Source organism: Schistocerca piceifrons, chromosome 2 (genome assembly GCF_021461385.2).
Source record: "Schistocerca piceifrons isolate TAMUIC-IGC-003096 chromosome 2, iqSchPice1.1, whole genome shotgun sequence".
NCBI classification, from domain to species: domain Eukaryota; kingdom Metazoa; phylum Arthropoda; class Insecta; order Orthoptera; family Acrididae; genus Schistocerca; species Schistocerca piceifrons.
In genome coordinates this window covers 211,570,775-211,578,767 of record NC_060139.1, presented here as the reverse complement: position 1 = coordinate 211,578,767, position 7,993 = coordinate 211,570,775, and the positions used below count along the sequence as shown (strand labels likewise).

The window sequence follows — 7,993 nt, the reverse complement described above, 5'->3', positions numbered from 1 at the left end:
GTTTAAACATAACTCCATAAAATTTCTTTCTTCAGTACCACTGTTTAGCAGTTCTTGCAGATCTTCCAGCCTGGCTGCAAGTAAGACAATCATCAGCGTGTCTGATGTTATTTATGATCATTAACCTCCATTCACTGAAGCTTTCCAGAAATCTTTTCAGAATATGACGAGTGTTTCAAAATGAATATCGGGGTTTCAAGGAAAAAGCAATTCAAACAATTTTGTTCGTACACCTGTGCGCACGGTGTGTAGCCTATAGACCACGGTTTACGTGTCAGCTGTGGAAACGAAATGTTGCTGTAGGAAGATTCAGTAATGAATCGACGATTCGCCTAAGTGTAAATGTGAAAACAGGTAATGTGTGGTAAGGGGGTCAACAAATTCCTGTGAGATGGTACAGTTGTAACAAAACTCCCTTAAATTGAATGTTTTCTGTGCCATATCCCGGTGGAAAGTTTTATGGGCCTTTCTTTTTCGGTGAAGCAACTGTAACTGGCGGTTCTTACTTCGACTCTCTAAAACTATGGCTCTTTCAGCAGTTGGTAAAACCACGTAACTATATTTAGCAACAACACGGTGCGCCGCCTCACTGACATGACTCAGCATGCGATTCTTTAAACGGCTTCGCACGCGACCATTGGATGGGCAGCACGGGGCGGATGACAGAACTTATTTCGTTTGGCCCCCATGTTCACCCTATCTAACGTCATGCAATTTTTACCTTTGGGGGTTCATAATGGTGCTGTATGTGCCTCCACTACCAGCTGATCCACCTGATTTAAGAAACAGAACTCAAACAGCTGTTGCAACAATTACTCCACAAACACTGATCAAGATTTGGCAAGAACTCGCCTATCGACTCGATGTGTGCGGCGTGACGCATGGTGCTCACATTGAACACTTTTAAGAAAAACTGAATTGGTATTTCATTGTATTATTTACAAATGTAAGTTAAAGTATGTAAAGGAAAATGAAAACCTAATAGTCTTGGGGGACTGGAATACAGTTGTAGGGGAATGAGTAGAAGAAATGGTTACCGGAGAATATGGATTGGTACTAAAAGTGAGAGAGAAGAAAGACTTATTGACGTCTGTAATAATTTTCAGTTAGTAATAGCGAATACTCGGTTCAAGAATAACAAGAGGAGGAGGCATACTTGGAAAATGCCGAGAGATACGGAAAGATTTCTGTTAGATTACATCGTGGTCAGGCAGATTTTCTTAAATCAGATACTGGATTTAAGGCATACCCAGGAGCAGATACAGACTCAGATAACCATTTAATAGTGGCGAAGAGGAGGCTGACGTTTAGGAGATTAGACAAGAACAATCAGTACACAAAGAAGTGAGATATGGAAGTACTAAAGACTGAAGAGATATTCTTGAAGTACTCTAAGGCTACAGATTGTGCGATAAGAAATAGCACAGTAGGCATTTCAGTCAAAGAGGAATGGGCATCTTAAAAAAGGGCAATCACAAGAAAAACATAGGTACAAAAAAGGTAATTGTGAAGAAAGCATTGGTAATAGGAGAAATACTTCAGTTGATCGGTGAAAGAGGGAAGCACAAAAATGTTCAGGAAAATTCATGAATACGGAAATACAAGTCGCTTAGGAACGAAATAAATAGGAAATGCGAGGAAGCTAAGACGAAATGCCTACAGGAAAAATGTGACGAAATCGAAAAAGAAATGACTGTCGGAAAAAGTGACGCAGCGTATAAGAAAGTCAAAACAACCTTCGGTGAAATTAAAAGCAAGGCTGGCAGCACTAATGGCCGAGTGCACCAACCCCGGTCAAAAAGCATGATAACCAAAGTCCCGCGATCGTGGTTAAAAGTAAATCGCGTTCAAAATGTTTCTGCAGTGCACCAACGTTAATCGCTGGTCAGCAAATCGTCGTCAGCCAACTGTGTATTTGACCGCGGTAAACTCTCTACATTGCAATGGAACGTGCCCTGGCGACGCAAAGATGTTAGTAAACATGAAATTGCACAGATAATCGTTGGTGCCACATTCTATCTTTGCTGTTTTTTCCGTGGACAAGCAGAAGTGTGTGTACGTACCTCAGTACCTATTTCTGATCTGTTGGTTTCTTTTTTGGAGAATAATGGGGAATAAAAGAAGAACACTGAATTTCTCGAAGTACGAAATAGATGTACTTCTTGAACTGGTGGGTGCAAATGCATCCGTTCTTGAAAATAAGAAAACCGACGGCTGCAACTTAAAAGAAAAACAGGCTATGTGGTCTCATATGGAGGCGCAATTTAATTCTACTCCTGGTAAGTTTACCCATAAATGAATAACTTTTCTAGGTTCATCGTAAGCATAGGATTCGGCACACACTGGCTTTTAGTTTGAAATTTGAAACTGTTATTGGCGTACCACTGAAATACGTGATAGGACTATGTACATTTACGGTTGGAATTGTTTTGTTAGTTTTAAATTTAAAATCCAATGCCGTGCTACTGTTAATTAAATATTACGTGACTAACGGAAGCTTTTATGTTGAAAATTGTGAACATACGTTTCTCACTTAGCCCTGAGCCGTATTCTTCATATATGCCTACACCACATTCTTTTTAATGAACTGATATGTAAACAAAAGCCATATACAGATCTTAGATTTTTATTGCAGTTATAAGTTAAGAGCCTCAGAATGCAAAATGGACTTACGAATGTAAATAATATAAGAATTAATTTATGGTACTACAAACTACAACATTTATTTAATTTCAGGTGTGACAAAAAGATCCTCTGACAGGCTGAAAACCTGTTATGAAAACATGAAAAGAAGACTTCGAAAAGACCTTGCAGAAGAAGGAAGTGTATAAAACAGGTGGGGGGAAGCCTACCCAAAAAACCAAATCCGTGATCGAGCTAAACTATTAGAAATTGTTGGTTCCTCAATGAAACCGTTAACAAATGCATATGATTCCGATGCACAGTTTAGCATGATTGTGGATGCTGTCAACATGGAGTGCAGTGCAGTGCAGTGAGAACACGCCACCTGCTTCAGTTGTTGAGTTAGCAGAGTGCACACTACCTTGCACTTCCCACACACCTGTCGTAATACAAAGTAAAGAGACACCAAAGAATGTTCTGGTGGATGTCACCCAGCTGCAATCTGTTTCACAGTCTCCTGATCAACCCAATGAAAACATTTGCACGACGAAAAATAAATGGCATTGTCGCAGGATGCCTGCAAAACCAAGGCCATCAGGTTCTGGAACAGTAATCGAAAATGTGTGCAAGAAGAGAGTGGAACTACTGGAGGCCCAATTACACATGATGAAGGCAGAGCACCAAAAGGAGCTGAGGATTAAAAATTTAAAGATTCTGGTCCTGAAAGAAAAACTAAAATACCGGAAGAAGAAAAATGCCAGTGACACGTGACTTTTTTTTCCTGTGACAGTGAATTTTTGTAATTTTTTGTGCTGTGTTGTATTCTATCTAATGTATTAAAGTTGTCTCACAGTTCAAATTTTTTCTCTGTGTTTGTCCTGTTAGTGATACTGCTACTATCCTAGTTGTTGTCTGTCTAATATCTGCTTACAGCTTATTTGATCTGGACTAAGTTTCATCCAATCACGTAAAATTAGAATTACTTCATATATAAAAACAGATTAGCAACACTGCAGTTTACACAAGTAAGCTACATGTGAGTTGCAGGCCTGCAGCCACAACGTCAGGTGCCAATTTCTACTTAAATGACTTAACAATGAGGTAGACTGTTAATGAAACAAAATAATAGTATTAAAGCATCCTTGTTACTCTAACTTTGGAATGAACATATGTGCTGTAACAGTTATATACATGAGGCCCAATGTTATCATGTTTTGCATTGTTTATACCAGAAATATCCTAACATATTAAATTATGAGGGAAAGTGCTCCAAATAATAATTTTGTGTGTGCCATTTTCCGTGCAATACTCTGCACCTGGTAATGTTTATAATGGGAACCTATATCTTTTATGACAATACAATTTGAAGTGAGGCATTTTGAGAAATACATTGCTGTGGTGGTTTCTCTTTTCTGCAAAAGTAAGAATAGCATATGTGGCTTTCCTAGCCACACCACTTGGTAATGTGTGTGGTGTAAACCTGTAACATTTATAACAGTATTTGTAGAGAGGCATTACTGAGTAATACATTGCTAATATGGAGAGTAGTGAGATCAGCATTGTTTGGCTTTTCTAGCAATACTCTGCACCTGTTAATGTTTATAATGTCAGCCCATAACTTTTATCACAACAAAATGTGTAGCAAGATATTTTCAGAAATGCATTCCTATGATGGGTCACTGTTTTCTGCTATAGTAATCATAGCATGTGTGGCTTTCTTAGCAATGTTTATGATGGCAACCCATAACTTCTGCCGCAACTGTACTTGTAGTGAGGCATTTTTCTGTGGCACTATGCAATGACAAGGAATTCCCTTCTGTACAGGTGACTATTAAATATGTGAAAAAACTGCATCAATATCAGTGACAGAGTGAGGGAGGGAGTTTCCCTCAGTAGTAACTTAATGTGTGACACTTCGTACCATCAACCCACAGCATTACGGTTCTGCTTTCATATCTTCCGAAGTAGCACACTCCTAAACTAATTATAGCTCTTGCACTGTTCCCCAAAGTATTAGACATTGCTGACAAAATTCCATTGCCTTTTGTAGCAATGAGAACTTGTTTTTGGTGGCAATTTCTAAACACAAATTTATCTTCAATTTGATGTTTTTTTTAATACCATACTGTTGTAGATAATATTGTGTAAAGTGCTGCCACATGCATGACTGACTAGAATTAAAAACGTAATTCAATTATTTGCACAACCTTATAGCCACACACACTTATGTTTGAAGAAAATCATGTTGTAAACAAAGAGTAGTGAATAATACGGAAACAATTTAACAAATAAACATTCCCAAACTGACATTTTATGTTATTACACAAATGATTATTTATTTTGTGCCTATATGTTTACTGCATATTCACAAGTTTAAGCTAATATAGGTGATAAGACGGCATTAATACTGAGCATAAGTGCAGTAAAATAATCTCTAAACTGCAAGGTTCTAATAATAAAGAATGTGCTCTTTTAATATTGCAAAACTGTTGGACATTCACATATCTGTTGTTACAGGAGAAAATTTAAGAGATGTTTAGGATCTATAGTGAACGTAATACAGAAATATCCATTATATTTTATTCCACTCGCTTTTACTCTCACATTCTCTAACTGTAATGAGTCATTTGTTCTCAAATTTAAGTACATACCCAGAAACTGAACATGTATATAAATAACAGAGTACTGCATTGATTTCACAACCAATCTGATGCAAGAAATATATCTTTAATAATGAATTATCAACAGTTCCACACTAAAAAAATATCTCAGAAAAGCAGCAGCTGGGTAATTGTCTGTAGGCAGCACAGCCTCTCCCTGGCACGTTAAAACCTCAAATTTCGCATCACACACTGAGTTCAGTGGTACTTTTATGTTCGCTAGACAGCAGAAACAAAATAGATTACATGCTGAAATAATCTGAAAATTTGAAAATACGGCGAAATCCCATAACTATAATCATATTTTTTCATTACGAACAACGTCTGAATTTATGTTAGATTATCGGAAATGTTCATTAATTATAGCACGGTGAACTGCTCTTCCAGGTAATGCATCATCACGATACATCTGCTATCCAGGTAGTACTGTCTTCAATGTTGGGGTCTCTCTCATCACGTAACTGATTTAAAAGTCGAGAAATTTCAGGATCTTCTGGTGGTTCTTCACTGCTTGTACTCCTCGCAATATTATGCAAGACAGCCGTACCCACAATTATTGACATTGATTTCTGTGGATTATACCTTATTCCTACAGATAATACGGGAAATGTTCTCTTCCACATACCATATTTTCTCTCAACAGTGTTTCTAGTTTAAATATGAGACCTGTTATATCGATGCTCTGCTTCGTATTGCGGATTTAAAAGTGGGGTTAACAAGTAGGATCTACATGCATAACCACTATCTCCCAATTAGTAACCTTGTGGTATTTCTCCGTTTTCAGATTGAGCTCTGCGAGCGCAGTTGAGAAATATGGTACTGTCGCGCACAGAGCCCGGCCATCGAGCGATAATATCTCTTATTAACAAATTGTGATCACTAAAGGTTTGACAGTTAAAGGAAAAATATGATTTCCTATTGCGGAAAAGTTCAGCATTATGTCCTCCCGGAGACTGAATTCTTACATGGGTACAATCCAAGGTACCAAGAACGCCAGGAAATCGGTCCAATTGACTAAAACCATACATCACAGAGCACAATTCTTCTCTTGTAGGAAATTTTATAAAGCGAGGAGACAGTGATGCTATGATGTCTGATACATCACTGATGATTTGTTGTGCTGTTGTACGATGTACATTACTGTTGTCCCCAATAAGAATGTTGAATGCACCTGTTGCAGATGCCCTTAAAGTAATGAAAAGTCTGTTTATCGGAGAAACAGGGTTATTCCGATCAGTAGGAAATTCTAACCTATCATTAATTTGATTTAATAACCATCACACTGTTTCTTTTGACAGACGAAATCTCTCTTCAAACTTCCTGTCACCATAATCTTCAAAAGGGTTTCTCCTTTCCACAATCACTCCAACACGATTTCGGTCACGATTTAAATGGCCAAGGTATAACAAATCTTCCTCAATGCCATCCATAAATTCAAAACGCGCCGCCATCTTAATAGCGTACGCTTCTAAAACCGCGGTTATGTCGAGAAAACCGGGAAAGAGCCCCGGTTAAATATAACCGCGGTCGATTCCCTCGTTTAATTTAGATCTGTGTTGGTGCACCAGAATATTGCGCTGAACAGGGTTATATATCGACTTAACCGCGGTTAACTGTTAATCGAGATTGGTGCACTCGGCCCTAAGGGTGCAACTGGAATTCCACTGTTAAATGCAGACCAGAGAGCGGATAGGTAGAAAGAGTATGCTGAAACCCTCTATGAGGGGAAGATTTATCAGATGCGATAGAAGACGAAACAGGAGTCGATTTAGAAGAGATAGGGGAACCAGTATTAGAACCAGAATTTAAGGTAGCTTTGAAGGACTTAAGAGCAAATACGGCAGAAGGGATAGATAACATTCCAACAGAAGTTCTAAAATCATTCGGGGAAAGTGTTAACAAAACAACTATTTACGTTGCTGCAGGACGTATGAGTCTAGCGTAAATGCCATCTGATTTTCAGAAAAATGTCATCTACACAATTCCGAAGACTGCAAGAGGTGACAAGTGCGAGAATTATCGCACAATCAGCTTAACAGCTCGTGCGTTCAAGTTGCTGTCACGAATAATATACAGAAAAATTGAAAAGAAAATTGAGGATGTGTTAGATGATAATCAATTTGGCTTTAGGAAAGGTAAACGTACGAGAGGCAATTCTGACGTTGCAGTTGGTAATGGAAGCAAGACTAAAGAAAAATCAAGACACGTTCATAGGATTTGTCGACCTTTAAAAAGCGTTCGACAGTGTCAAATCGTGCGAGATGTTCGAAACTCTGAGAAAAATAGGGGTAAGCTATAGGGAGAGACGGATAATGTACAATATGTACAAGAGCCAGGGGGGAATAATAAGACTGGACGACAAGAGCGAAGTGCTCGGATTAAAAAGTGTATAAGTCAGAAATGTATTCTTTGGCCCCTCCTGTTCAATCTATGCATAGAAGAAGCAATCACGGAAATAAATGGGAGCTTCAAAAGCGGGATTAAAATTCAATGTAAAAGGCTATCAGTGATAAGATTCGCTGATGACATTGCTGCCCTTAGTGAAAGTGAAGAAGAATTATAGGATCTGTAAATGGAATGAACAATCTAATTTGGATTGATAGTAAATCGGAAGAAGACAAAAGTAATGAGAAGTATCAGAAGTGAGAACAGTGAGAAACTTAAAAACATAACTGCTGATCACGAAGCACACAAAGTAAAAGTGTAAATGT

At 38.2% G+C, this 7,993-nt stretch overlaps 1 pseudogene; it reads right to left on the bottom strand.

Moving 5' to 3' along the window:
* Positions 1-6,034: 6,034 nt before the first annotated feature.
* On the bottom strand, positions 6,035-6,733 carry LOC124775264 (annotated as a pseudogene).
* Between the last annotated feature and the right edge of the window lie 1,260 nt (positions 6,734-7,993).